At 42.9% G+C, this 15,074-nt stretch overlaps 1 long non-coding RNA gene across 6 annotated transcripts in view; it reads left to right on the top strand.

Annotated features, from left to right (window-relative positions):
* LOC128930806 (uncharacterized) overlaps positions 1-15,074 on the top strand; it is a 163,560-nt gene that overhangs the window by 115,105 nt on the left and 33,381 nt on the right. For 4 of the 6 annotated variants that reach the window (XR_013526850.1, XR_013526851.1, XR_013526852.1 and 1 more), the window contains one exon: positions 10,876-13,251. The exons of the other annotated variants lie outside the window; for them this stretch is intronic. This is a non-coding gene — a long non-coding RNA (uncharacterized LOC128930806). Of the gene's footprint in view, positions 1-10,875; positions 13,252-15,074 lie in introns of those variants that run through there. 6 annotated transcript variants of the gene reach the window in all.

Raw genomic sequence — 15,074 nt, 5'->3', positions numbered from 1 at the left:
TATTTTAAGTAGAGACGGGGTTTCACCATGTTGACCAGGATAGTCTCAATCTCTTGACCTCGTGATCCACCCACCTCAGCCTCCCAAAGTGCTGGGATTACAGGCTTGAGCCACCGTGCCCGGCCCCCAGGCTCAGTTTTAAATATGTTCTATCACCTTAAGCAAATGTGTTTGCCTAGTGGTCCTGTTTTCTCCTTTTTAGGAGAGGTGCCTGAAGCAACAGTAGCACCTATTTTAGTGGTTTCTATATGCCAAGCACTATGCTAAGCAGATTTCTCACCATAGCTCCAAGGAGCTAAGCATCAACCCCATTTTCAGATCTGAAAACAGAAACACAAGAATTGGAATCAAAATGAACTTATATTTAGCTCACCCCCAAAAGCCACATTCTTTCCACTATACCACTCTCCCAGCCACCTCTTGCATCATGTCTCACCATGTCCTGGTGCTGGAACATACTTAAACCCGGGCCCTATGACTCAAAATTCTCTACCTGGAAAATGCTATCATTCTGAATCACTGGTCACTTACGTTATTGTTATAAAATGCTTATGCTGTATCAAACTCTAAACAAGGATGTCTCAACCTTAGCACTTTTGAGGTTGGACTGGAAAAGTCCTTGCTGTTGGGGGCTGCCTATGCAATGCAGATTGTTTAGAAATATCCCTGGGTGGCACTCCACAATTCAGCTGTTACATCCAGATGCACTGCCAACTGTCCCCTTGGGGAAAATCACCCTGGATTGAGAACCACTGATCTAAGAAAAGCCAAACACCTGTGTGAACTCAGAATGAAAACTGTATCAAAAGGAAATTTTTAATCTAATAAATATTTGTACCTCCATTGATTCTTCACCAGTTTGGGTTAATGTTAGATCCAAGTATCTTACAGTTATTTGCCATGTGCAGAACACTGTACCAACTACACATATAATTATCCCAGAATTAGGGAAAGGAGTTAGATATTACCCTCTCAACCACTCCACTTCTCACTCACTGAAATTCATCCATGCCTGAGAGAAACAGAGCCATGTGAGGCTGCTGAGTGACAAAGGTGTTAAGAATATACCAACCAAAAATATGCTGCCCTGGCAATATTGACTATTTTGTGTTAAAAACACTTGAAGAACAGCAGGAGCAAGAAGGTCATTCTGACTTTCCTTCTGTTTCTTAAAAGCAGGAGATAAAATTCCCATGTGAAAGATATCCTCTCTATGCCAGAAGTAAGTAACATTCTTATCATCAAGGACTGGGGAGAATTGGAAATTGAGGTCAAGGGAAATGTATACAAACCAACTTTATTCTCCAAGCCACTTCTCCACCCAGTTAACTCAGCCCAAGCCCCTCTGTCATGCCACACATTCATATTCCACTACTGTTTGTCTAATTCAGCATGTAAGTGCTCAACTCTGTGTTTTTGAGCGTTTCTTTATGAAAACTCCCATGTTAAGTGAAACTTGTATTAAATAAGTCTATATGCTTTTCTCCTGTTGATCTGACTTATGTTCATTTAATTCTCTGACTCAGCTGAAAAACTCTTAAAGGATAGAGGTAAAATTCTGCCTCCCCTGAAATGAGAACAGAATTTTCAACAGAGAACAGTAAGAACTGAATTCAATGATGATTTTATTTCAACTGAATAAACCAATGCACAGGTCATCTAGGCAGTAAGCCTAACTCTAGGAGCAAAAGCCAAGAAATGAAGATTCTTTTTTTCTTTAAATTATCCATCACTACACATGGCTTTCTTCCATATCTCTTCTTAGAAAATGTGGGTTAACAAATCTCGTGCAAAAAAAACATAGGAAAAAAGACAAAGAGGAAATGCAATTTATCTAGTGTGCCAGCCAAGGTGTTCTCTCCATATTCTTTTCTGTAAACTGCTATATTAGCAGGGTTCATTTTGGATGTTTTAATATCATGACCATCTTCCCTGCAAATTGAATAATCACAGAAACACAATTATTACCTATCATGCTGAAACTGCCTCACTATTGGTATTAAAAGGACCCATGTAATTATACATTAGATTCCTTCAGGGCTACACTTAATGATTTTTTAAAGCTAAATCTAGGAAACAGGATGAAAGTCTCCACTCTGCCATTTCTTCCCTAACCCTAAGGCACAGGACACTAACCCCAAAGAATCACTCAGAGGACTGAGCATGCCTGTAATCCCAGCACTTTGGGAGGCTGAGGTGGGTGAATCACTGGAGGTTAGGAGTTCAAAACCAGCCTGGCCAACATGGTAAATACCCATCTCTACTAAACAGAAAAAAATTAGACCAGCTGTGGTGGTTCACGCCTGTAATCCCAGCACTTTGGGAGGCCAAACTGAGTGGATCACCTGAGGTTAGAAGTTTAAGAGCAGCCTGACCAATATGGTGAAACTCTGTCTCTACTAAAAGTACAAAAATTAGCTGGGTATGATGGCTCATGCCTATAATCCCAGTTACTTGGGAGGCTAAGACAGGAAAATCTCTTGAACCCCGGAGGTGGAAGTTGCAGTGAGCCGAGATCATGCCATTGCACTCTGGCCAGGGTAACAAGAGCAAAATTCCAAATAAAAAAACATAATATATATATACAAAAATTAGTCAGGTGTGATGGTACATGCCTGTAATTCCAGCTGCTTAGGAGGCTGAAGCAGGAGAATCACTTGAACCTGGGAGGAAGAGGTTGCAGTGAGCCAGGAGACAAGTGAGACTCAGTCTCAAAAAGAAAAAAAAAGAATCAGAGAAGACCAACTGAAGTCAGATAATGAATCCCTGTTCTATACAAAGCTGCATACCTGAAGAAGCAGTCACAGTCACCTGGTCAGGTGTGCTACATAAAGCGTATCAAGTATAATACACTCATTACTTAGCATTCCACTAAGTAGAATCAGTAAGTCCTACTTCCTGACTACTAGGACAGGGTGTGCAGATCACCCACACAAGCCCTTTGAATTAAAAATAAAATTTAATACTCCACAGAGTTTAATTATTCAGTAGACTCTGAATTTTAGAAAATTTCGAATTCATGGACAATAATATAATTTGATTACATCTCATTCTCTAACTTGGCTTGAAAAATGCAATGAGGATTTTGCATCTTTTTAACCAACACCCTAAAACTGAGAACTACCATGTCACTTTTGATACTTATATACAAGAAAATAGACATTACCTCCTAAGTAATCAAAATCCAACAAAAGAAATGAAGAGGCCAGGCATGGTGGCTCACACCTGTAATCCCAACACTTTGGGAGGCCAAAGCAGGTGGATCACTTGAGGTCAGGAGTTTGAAACCAACCTGGCCAACATGATGAAACCCCATATCTACCAAAAACACAAAATTAGCCGGGCATGGTAGTGCCTGTAATCCCAGCTAATTGGGAGGCTGAGATATGAGAATTGCTTGAACCCAGGAGGCAGAGGTTGCAGTGAGCCAAGATTTCACCACTGCACTCCACCCTGGGTGACAGAGTGAGGCTCTGTCTCAAAAAACAAAGAAACAAACAAGCAAAAAACAAAGTAATGAAGAAAAATTTTACAGTTGTAAAATTATGTTACCTGATTTTTATGCACAGAGTACACTCATTGGGATAAGTGGACATGTCACTGCCACACACAGGGTTAAAGTCCCTGGGACATCCTGGTAATTTATACTGAGTGCAGTTTGACTGGAAAAAAACAGAGAAATTTGAGAATGACTTGAGATACAGTCATATAAAATAGCTTAGAGGAGAATATGTTCCAGATCTCCCTAGATTTCCTAGACTAATTCAATAAAAATATTTTTATTTTCCAGAAAAAAAATTTCTCATGCAAACATCAGACACAATGTTGCTGTGATGGTTCAATACATACTATGTAAAAAGAAGACCTTGGCTGGGCACGGTGGCTCACATTTGTAATCCCAGCACTTTGGGAGGCTGAGGCAGTCAGATCACCTGAGCTCGGAAATTTGAGACCAGCCTGACCAACATGGAGAAAGCCTACCTCTACTAAAAAATACAAAATTAGCCAGGCGTGGTGGCACATGCCTGCAATCCTAGCTACTCAGGGGGCTGAGGCAGGAGAATCACTTGAACCCAGGAGGTGGAGGCTGGGCAATGAGTGTAAAACTCTGTCTCAAAAAAAATAAGGACCTCAGAGGCTTCAATCTGGCTGATTTATTTTTTTTGAGACAGCCTTGCTCTGTCTCCCAGGTTGGAGTACAGTGGCATCATCTCAGCTCACTGCAATCTCTACCTCCCAAGTTCAAGCAATTCTTCTGCCTCAGCCTCCCGACTAGCTGGGACTATAGGCACGTACCACCACACCCAGCTAATTTTTGTATTTTTAATATAGATGGGGTTTTACCATATTGGCCAGGTTGGTCTTGAACTCCTGACCTTGTGATCCACCTGCCTTGGCCTTCCAAAGCACTGGTATTACAGGCATGAGCCACCATACACGGCCAATCTGACTGATTTTTAAATGAAAGTCTGAGACATTTCACCATACCTACTTTATTATCATCTAGCTTCATAATTTGCACTTCACTAAAATCTCCATGTGGATGTTCTATTAAATTCCACCTTAATCCCTTGGCTTAATGCCAAGACAAAATCAGGAATCTCATTTTTCAGTCTGAATTTTTAAGACACTCACATTTAACCAAAAACATTAAAGAAAGCAGGAGTTCACAACTGAAGCAAATTTGTGCCAAAGAAAAAATGTTCAAAACAGGTTTATCATTGATGGAGGCTTCAAATTTCATGCCACAAGATACTAACTGTTTGGAGAACTCTGTCCCTGTCGTGAAAGCTCTTCCCCCCCCCACACACAAAGAGGCTCCCTTATCTTTCACTTTACATACCGTTCTGGCCTTCCCGCCCAGCTGCAGCCACCTCCCATCCAGCAACCAGCTGACCAATCACCACCTGCCTCATCAGCTCTCCCCAGCTTCCAGCCGCCCGGCAGTTTAAACTGACCAACCGTTGCCCGCCACATCAGCTCTCCCGGCCTTCCCACTCCCTCAGCCCTTTGGCCCCCTATAAAAGAACCCTGCTCCTCTGAGCAGGCATAGCCATTTTCCTGTTCTTCCCAACTGGCCCGCCCGGAGGCTCTTTCCTCTCAATAAAGCCTGAACTTAAGACTTTCTTCTAACCTGCGGTCCTGTTTTTTCCGAATGAGCTCTGTCTTCCCGTAGAGGGTAGGTCGGACATTAACTACAGGAAGAGAATTCAATCCAGGCAGACATTTCCCCAAAATTTCCTCTCCACTCTCTGGAAGAGGCCACTGCACATTTATTACTCCTTAATGTCATTTTAATTCTTATAGAAGGGCAGAGTGTGGTGGCTCCTGCCTATAATCTCAACAGTTTGGGATGCCAAAACAGATGGATCACCTGAGGTCAGGAGTTTGAGACCAGCCTGGCCACTATGGTGAAAACTCATCTCTACTAAAAATACAAAAAATTAGCCAGGCATGGTGGCAGATGCCTGTAATCCCAGCTACTCGGGAGGCTGAGGCAGGAGAATTGCTTGAACCTGGGAGGTGGAGGTTGCAGTGAGCTGAGATCTAAGATTGTGCCATTGTACTACAGCCTGGGCAACAAGAGCAAAACTCTGTCTCAAAAAAATAAAAGTAAAATAATTCTTGGCCAGGTGTAGTGGCTCATGCTTGTAATCCCAGCACTTTGGGAGGCCAGGGTGCACAGATCACAAGGTCAGGAGCTCAAGACCTGGCCAATATGGTGAAACCCCATCTCTACTAAAAATATAAAAATTAGCCAGGTGTGGTGGTGGGTGCCCGTAGTTGCAGCTACTCAGGAGTCTGAGGCAGGAGAACTGCTTGAACCCAGGAGACAGAGGTTGCAGTGAGCCAAGATCATGCCATTGCACTCCAGCCTGGGCTACAAAGTAAGAGTCCATCTCAATAAATAAATAAATATATACACAATAATTAGCCAGGGATGGTGGCAGGAGCCTGTAATTCAGCCACTTGGGAAGCTGACTCAGAAAACTTGCTCGAACCTGTGAGGTGGAGGTTGCAGTGAGTCGAGATGGCTCCACTATACTCCAGCCTGCACAACAGAGTGAGACTCTGCCTTAAAAAATAAGAATAATAAACACCTAAATATAAATATTTACAAACTTTAAGACATGTATACAGAAAACTGCAAAGCATTGTTGAAAGAAATTAAAGGCCTAAATACATAGAAAGATACCCCATGTTCATGTATCAGAAGACTTAACACTTTTAAGATGGCAATATTCTCCAAATGGATATACAAATTCAATGCAATCCCTGTCAAAGTCTTAGGTATCTTTTTTTTGCAGCAGAAGCAGAAACTGACAAATTGATCTTTTTTTTTCTTGCATTTTAGGTTTTGGGTTACATGTGCAGATCATGCAAGATAGTTGCATAGGTACACACATGGCAGTGTGTATTGCTGCCTTTCTCCCCTTCACCCACATTTGGCATTTCTCCCCAGGCTATCCCTCTCCCCTTCTCCCCCTGCTGCCCCTCCCCTATTCCCCCCCAGTAGACCCTAGTGTGTTGTACTCCCTTCCCTCTGTCCATGTGTTCTCATTTTTCATCACCCGCCTATGAATGAGAATATGAGGTATTTCATTTTCTGTTCTAGTGTCAGTTTGCTGAGAATGATGTTCTCCAAATTCATCCATGTCCCTACAAACAACACGAACTCATCATTTGTGACTGCTGCATAATATTCCATGGTGTATATGTGCCACATTTTTCCAGTCCAGTCTATCATCCATGGGCATTTGGGTTGGTTCCAGGTCTTTGCTATTGTAAACAGTGCTGCAATGAACATTCATGTGCATGTGTCCTTATAGTAGAATGATTTATAGTTTTTTGGATATGTATACCCAGTAATGGGATTGCTAGGTCAAATGGAATTTCTATTTCTAGGTCCTTGAGGAATTGCCACACTGTCTTCCACAATGGTTGAACTAATTTACACTCCGACCAACAGTGTAAAAGTGTTCCTATTCCTCCACATCCTCTCCAGCATCTGTTGTCTCCAGATTTTTTAATGATCACCATTCTAACTGGCGTGAGATGGTATCTCAATGTAGTTCTGATTGGCATCTCTCTAATGACTAGTGATGATGAGCATTTTTCCATATGTTTGTTGGCCTCATGTATGTCTTCTTTTGTATCTGTTCATATCCTTTGCCCATTTTTGAATGAGCTTGTTTGTTTTTTTCCTGTAAATCTGTTTGAGTTCTTTGTAAATTCTGGATATCAGTCCTTTGTCAGATGGGTAGACTGCAAAAATTTTTTCCCATTCTGTTGGTTGCCGATTCACTCTAGTGACTATTTCTTTTGCCGTGCAGAAGCTGTGGAGTTTCATTAGGTCCCATTTGTCTATTTTGGCTTTTGTTGCCAATGCTTTTGGTGTTTAGGTCATGAAGTCCTTGCCTACTCCTATGTCCTGAATGGTTTTGCCTAGATTTTCTTCTAGGGTTTTTATGGTGCCAGGTCTTATGTTTAAGTCTCTAATCCATCTGGAGTTAATTTTAGTGTAAGGTGTCAGGAAGGGGTCCAGTTTCTGCTTTCTGCACATGGTTAGCCAGTTTTCCCAACACCATTTATTAAACAGGGAGTCCTTTCACTGTTGCTTGTTTTTGTCAGGTTTATCAAATATTGTATGGTTGTAGATATGCTGTGTTGCCTCTGATGCTTCTATTCTGTTCCATTGGTCAATATCTCTGTTTTGGTACCAGTACCATGCTGTTTTGATTACTGTAGCCTTGTAGTATAGTTTGAAGTTTGGTAGTGTGATGCCTCCTGCTGTGTTTTTTTTTTTTTGCTTAGAATTGACTTGGCTATGCAGGCTCTCTTTTGGTTCCATATGAAGTTCATGGTGGTTTTTTCCAGTCCTGTGAAGAAAGTCCATGGTAGCTTGAAGGGGATAGAATTGAATCTGTAAATTACTTTGGGCAGTATAGCCATTTTCACGATATTGATTCTTCCTAGTCATGAACATGGAATGTTTCTCCATCTGTTTGTGTCCTCTCTTATTTTGTTGAGCAGTGGTTTGTAGTTTTCCTGGAAGAGATCTCTTACATTCCTTGTAAGTTGTATTCCTAGGTATTTTATTCTTTTTGTAGCAATTGTGAATGGCAGTTCATTCTTGATTTGGCTCTCTTTCAGTCTGTTATTGGTGTATAGGAATGCTTGTAATTTTTGCACATTGTTTAAGCCACTGACATAATAACAAACAGTCTCTCAGACCATAGTGCAATCAAGTTAGAACTAAGAATTCAGAAACTAACTCAGAACCGCACAGCTTCATGGAAACTGAACAACTGGCTCTTGAATGTTGAATGGGTAAAGAATGAAATGAAGGCAGAAATAAAGAAGTTCTTCGAAACCAACGAGAACGAAGACACAACATACCAGAATCTCCGAGACACATTTAAAGCAGTCTCTAGAGGAAAATATATAGCAATAAGTGCCCATATGAGAATAGTGGAGAGGTCCAAAATTGACACCCTATCATCAAAATTGAAAGAGCTAGAGGAGCAAGATAAAAAAAACTCAACACCTAGCAGAAGACAAGAAATAACTAAGATCAGAGCAGAACTGAAGGAGATAGAGACACGAAAAATCCTTCAAAAAATCAATAAATCCAGGAGCTGGTTTTTCAAAAAGATCAATAAAATAGACAGACCACTAGCCAGACTGATAAAAAAGAAAAGAGAGAACAACCAAATAGATGCAATCAAAAATGATAAAGGGGAAATCACCACAGATTCCACAAAAATTCAAACCATCATCAGAGAATATTACAAACAACTCTATGCACATAAACTAGTAAACCTGGAAGAAATAGATAAATTCCTGGACACCTGTGTCCTTGAAGCCTAAAACAGGAGGAAGCTGAAACTATGAATAGACCAATAACAAGGTCTGTAGTTGAGGCAGCAATTAAGAGCCTACCACACAAAAAAAGCCCAGGTCCAGATGGGTTCACAGCCAAATTCTACCAGACACACAAAGGGAAGTGGGTACCATTCCTTCTGAAACTATTCCAAACAATCCAAAAAGAGGGAATTCTTCCCAAATCATTTTATGAGACCAACATCATCGTGATACCAAAACCCAGCAGAGACTCAACAAGAAAAGAAAACTTCAGGCCAATATCCATGATGAACATAGATGCAAAAATCTTCAATAAAATACTGGCAAGCCAATTGCAACAGCACATCAAAAAACTTATCCATCATGATCAAGTAGGATTCATCCTGGGGATGCAAGGCTGGTTCAACATATGGAAGTCTATAAATGTAATTCACCACATAAACAGAACCAAAAACAAAAACCACATGATTATCTCAATTGATGCAGAGAAGGCCTTTGACAAAATTCAACAGCCCTTTATGCTAAAAACCCTCAATAAACTAGGCATTGATGGAACATATCTCAAAGTAATAAAAGCTATTTATGACAAAACAACAGCCAATATCATACTGAATGGGCAAAAACTGGAAGCATTCCCTTTGAAATCTGGCACTAGGCAAGGATGCCCTCTTTCACCACTTCTATTCAATATAGTACTGGAAGTTATAGCCAGAGCAATCAGGCAAGAAAAAGAAATAAAGGGTATTCAAATAGGAAAAGAGGAAGCCAAACTGTCTCTATTTGCAGACGACATGATAGTATACCTAGAAGACCCCATCGCCTCAGCCCAAAAACTCTTGAATCTGATAAGCATCTTCAACAAATTGATCTTAAAATTCAGATGGAAAGGTAAGGTACTCCAAATAACCAAACATTCTTGAAAAAGAAGAAGCCAGGCACAGTGGCTTACACTGGTAATTCTGGCACTTTGGGAGGCCAAGGCAGGCGGATCACCTGAGGTCAGGATTTCCAGACCAGCCTGACCAACATGGAGAAGCCCTGTCTCTACTAAAGATACAAAATTAGCCTGGTGTGGTGGCACGTGCCTGTATTCCCAGCTACTTGGGAGGCTTAGGCAGGAGAATCACTTGAATCCGGGAGGTGGAGGTTGCAGTGAGCCAAGATCATGCCGTTGCACTCCAGCCTGGGCAACAAGAACGAAACTTTGTCTCAAAAAAAAAAAAAAAAAAAAAAAGAAAAAGAAGAAAAGGTTGGGGGATACACACTTCCTCACTTCCTCATTTGGTGACTTACTATAAAACTACAGTCATCAGGCTGGGCGCAGTGGCTTATGCCTGTAATTTCAACATTTTGGGAGGCCAAGGCAGGCAGATCATCTGAGATCAGGAGGCTGAGACCAGCCTGGCCAACACAGTAAAACCCCATCTCTACTAAAAATACAAAAATTAGCCGAGCATGGTGGTGCGTGCTTATAATCCCAGCTACTTGAGAGGCTGAGGCAGAAGAATCACTTGAACCCAGGAGCAGAGATTGCAGTTAGCTGAGATCATGCAACTGCACTCCAGCCTGGGCAACTAGAGCAAAACTCTGTCTCAAAAACAAACAAACAAACAAACAAACAAACTACAGTAATCAAACAGTGTGGCAGTAAAGATAAAGGAGGATAAACTATGAGAAAGCACCAGAAGGTACAGGTAGAAAAACAGGCTGTGTAAATGAGGTTAGACTTTTTCTGTGGGCAATGAGAAGTCCTTGAAGATTTTGCACAGAGACACGCTACACTCAGTCAAGGTTTTAGAGACTAATTGTAGCAGCAGTGTGTAGCAGGAACTAAAACTGGAAAGTGAAGATACCAAAAAGGTAGGGAAAACCCATTGAAAAGCCACTATGTTAATCTGGGAAAGAGATAATGGAGGACATAAATTAAAGCAGTGGCAATAGAAATTAGGGGAAAAAAGAAAAACCAAAGATCTTTCTCTCTCTCTCTCCCTCCCTTTTGTTTTTCTTTAGGCTGGTCAAGTGAAGCAGAAGAATGGAAAAGGAACAGAGAAGTCTGTGGTTGTGACCAATTAGCTGTAAACACCACTGCACGAAAACCAGTCAAACCAAAGATCTCTTGTGTGGATCATCCTTTAACAATCCTGTCAAATGATAGCAGGTCCAGGCCAGGAGGCAGCTCATACCTGTAATCCCAGCACCTTGGGGGGCTGCAGTGGGTGGATCCTTTGAGGCCAGCCTGGCCAACATGGTGAAATTCTGCCTCTACTAAAAATATAAAAAAATTAGCTGGGTATAGTGGCACATGCTTATAGTCCCAGTTACTCAGGAGGCTGAAGTGGGAGAATCACTCTAACCTGGGAGGCAGAGGTTGCAGTGAGCAGAGCTCTCGCCACTGAACTCTAGCCTGGGTGACAGAGTGAGATCCATCTAAAAAAAAAAGAAGCATGTCCTATAGCACTTGCCTTAGCTCCTGAGTATGAGTGCCTTCTTAAATTCTGCATGTAGGATCTCAGTCACCCTAATCCCAGCCTTGAAACAAAGGTACCATAATTCCCATTTTCTTTTTTTTTTTTGAGATGAAGTCTTGCTCTGTCATCCAGGCTGGAGTGCAATGGCTTGATCTCGGCTCACTGCAACCTCTGCCTCCTAGGTTCAAGCAATTCTCCTGCCTCAATCTCCCAGGTAGCTTGGATTACAGGCACTCACCACTGCACCCAGCTAATTTTGGTATTTTTAGTAGACAGGGGGTTTCACCATCTTGGCCAGGCTGGTCTCAAACTCCTGACCTCGTGATCCACCCACCTCAGTCTGCACAAGTGCTGAGATTACAGGTGTGAGCCACCACACCTGGCCATAATTCCCATTTTATAAAAGGAAATCAAACCCAAGCAAACTGAATCACTGGCTAAAAGTGTTACTGGGCATCCATGAGATGCTGAAGACTGAGCACCAAATAGCAAATAAGACGTTTTCCCTGACAACAGGAGTATGCAGTTTCCTGGAAATAGGCAAGCAGGCCATTACAATGCAGTGCTGTGATGGGGTAGAGAAAAGCACTGGGTCTGGAGTCAGGCTGCTTGGATTTGAAGCATAGCCCACCACTCCCATGTGACCTTGACCAAAGGGTAATAATCAAATAATGTTCTCTACCTCACAGTACTGTGAAAGATGAAATTAGTTATAATACATGAAGCGTTTAGAACACTAGTGTGGCATGTAGGTATCTAAGTATTTGCTGTTATACTGGTGATGATGATGCAGTAGAGAGAAACATGGAGAAAGTGTGTGTATATATCTATGCTTTGGAGGAAGGGAATAGGGTGGGGAGGCTTCCTGGAAGAGATCTACTGTGAGCTGAATGCTCAAAGTTAACCTACTGAAGTCAACACCCTCATATGTCAAATAATGTCTATCTTACAACAGCATTGTGAAAATTGAGAGACCACATACACAGACAATGACTAGACCTTATATAATACAGAACTCTGACCCCCAACCTGCAGCAACCTGCCCAGGGACCCAAACCATTATTCAGAATAACGTCAGCCAGGACGTCAGCAGGCTATAAGTCGGACTTGTAGGAAATCAGATTGCTCTCTCTAGTGATAGTCCGGAAGTCAAACAATAAACCCTTTAACCAACAGCCCAAACGGCTAGGACTTTTTTTTTTTTGAGATGGAGTTTCACTCTGTCATCCAGGCTAGTGTGCAGTGGTGTGATCTTGGCTTATTGCAACCTCCACCTTCTGGGTTCAAGCAATTCTCCTGCCTCAGCCTCCCCAGTAGCTTGGATTACAGGCATGTGCCACCACGTCCAGCTAATTTCTTTTTTGTATTTTTAGTACAGACAAGGTTTTATCATGTTGGCCAGGGTAGTTTCAAACTCCTAACCTTAGGTGATTCACTCACTTCAGCCTCCCAAAGTGCTGGGATTACAGGCATGAGCACCGTGCCTGGCCACAAAATGGTTAGGACTTGATTACTAACTGATAGCTTCCTTAATTTCTGTCCTCGATTCCAACGTAAAACAATCGGAGAAAACCAAATATCACCCCTAAACAATGCCATAGAATGTCCTGCTTCTAGTTAGCCCACCTGCAGCATCCCCGTGCCTCCAAGCAGGCCATACCTGAAACCATTCCTATTTTCCACTATAGTTTTCCCACTTCTCTCTTTGACTCAAGTCCCTACTGAAAAGCAAGTGACAGTGGCTGACGCCTTACCATACCAAGCCCTGAAAAAAATAGCCTGCTTGTTCTCAGTCTGTTGGTCTCCATGTACATCCTCAGAATTTAATTTGGTAAAGTACATAAAATGTCTAGTACAAGGCATAACTATTTTTCCAAGGACCTTTTGTGTCTTTAAAGGAAATATTAACACGAACAAAGACTGAGTGGTTTTCAACTAAAATGTACCTTTTATCTGAACAAAAGTCCTGCCTGAGAACCTGGTTTTAAATGCGGTCCTCAGTGGTTTTCAAAAGCAGTAGGTAAGACCTGATAACCAGCCTCCCTCCCAAACGGTTTTGGGCTTCACTGTATTATTAGAAACAGTACAAGTGGCTTCCTACTTCCCGTTCTGTATTCTGAAGCCTGACCAAATCGAGGTGCCAGAGTGCCTGCAGGAAGAAAGCATAGACAGTTTGCAGTATGGGATCAAGGTAAGGTATTGTTCATAAGATTTTTTTTTTAGTAAGTTCTTGCTATGTTGCCCAGGCTGATCTTGAACTCCTGAGCTCAAGCGATCCTCCTCCCTAGGCCTCCCAAAATGCTGGAATTTGAGGCTTGAGCCACCACGACCAGCCTCATTAGGTTGCTTTAAAGTCCAGTTTGGGATTTATCCAGGCCACAGCTTCTATTTTCCCCTCTAAGGCCTACTTTCTTGGGACTGTTCCCTTCCTGCTTCCGCCAGAAAGGGCATTCCTTTTTGTATGGCACTTCTTTCCACAAGCACATTTGGTTCTGTTCTCTTTAGGTTTGGTTGAGAAAGGGCTTTGAAACTATGGAATAAAAGTGGCACTAGTGCACTGCAGCCTCAATTGCTGGTTTCAAACAAACCTCCCACCTCAGCCTCCGGGGTAACTGGGACTACTGGCCTCAGCCACCGCACCAGGCCCAGGAAGTAACCCTTAATTAATAGTTCATGATGTTCTTTTCCTTTGCAACTTGGGGTAACAAATACAAAATTTAATACAAGATAGGAGCATTTAAACTCCATTTTAAGAGAGGTGTCCAGTGTGGTTAGACAAAAGCCACTTTCTTGTCAGCATCCACAATTCCCCACCCCTGCCCATCTCCTGCCGGGGTCCCTTGGGGGCCATACCTTAAAGCTCAGCTCCTCATCTTGGGTACCAGAAAATCTACTTTAACAGAGAAAGCCCCCTAGACATCAGGTGTCCCTTGGAGCTGGGAGTAAAGCCCAAGCAAGAACTAAGAGGGTGGCTGACTTCACAAAGCCACCCGCACACCCCAGGGTTTGTGCTCCTCCACCTAGCAAGTACGCTGGGGAACCGCCAGTAACGGATGTGGGGGTACCGTTGCCGAGGCCGCCCAGAGCCGCCAGCATGACTCCCTCTCCTGTGCTCCTCCGGAGGTCCTGGCTCATTACGATTGCTCCGAGGGCTACCTGCGAAAGTCACGGCCAGAAGCAGCAGAGCCAAATGCAGCATCGCCTGTGCCATCCTCCGCAGCCGGCCATCGGACCTCTGCACGCTGGTGCCTGCGCCACTCGCAGGGGGCGCTCACGTGGCGGGGCGTGGGGAGGGCAGAGAAGGGAGGATTGAGGGGCGGGGAGAGAGTGGGAGGAAGAGCAGCGGTAGGTGGCCAGGGCAGGAGGGGCAGAGGGAAGAGGAGCCGGGAAGGGTTGGGGAAGAACTGGGAAGAGCTGGGAAGGGGAAAGGTAGGAAAGGATGGAGTCGGAGAGGTAGAGGAGGGGATGATTGTTCCCCCACTTCCTCTCTTACCAGCCAAGATGGACCTCTCCCTCCAGCATACAACAATCTGTGAAAGTCCTAGGGAGCCCTCGTGGAGCTCTTAGGAGTTCTCTCAATCAACTCCTATTTCTTAAGCATCTACTAGTTCCCAGGAAGTGTTTTGTTGATGAAGACACAGCCCTGACCTCGACAAAGGAGGTCCCTGCTCTCAGGAGCGTTCAGTCTTTCTCTTTTTAAATATATTTTTAAATAATTTTAGTTGACACAACAATTGTACA

This window comes from Callithrix jacchus, chromosome 15 (assembly GCF_049354715.1).
Source record: "Callithrix jacchus isolate 240 chromosome 15, calJac240_pri, whole genome shotgun sequence".
Lineage (NCBI taxonomy): Eukaryota > Metazoa > Chordata > Mammalia > Primates > Cebidae > Callithrix > Callithrix jacchus.
This window is presented reverse-complemented; position numbering and strand designations above follow the sequence as displayed.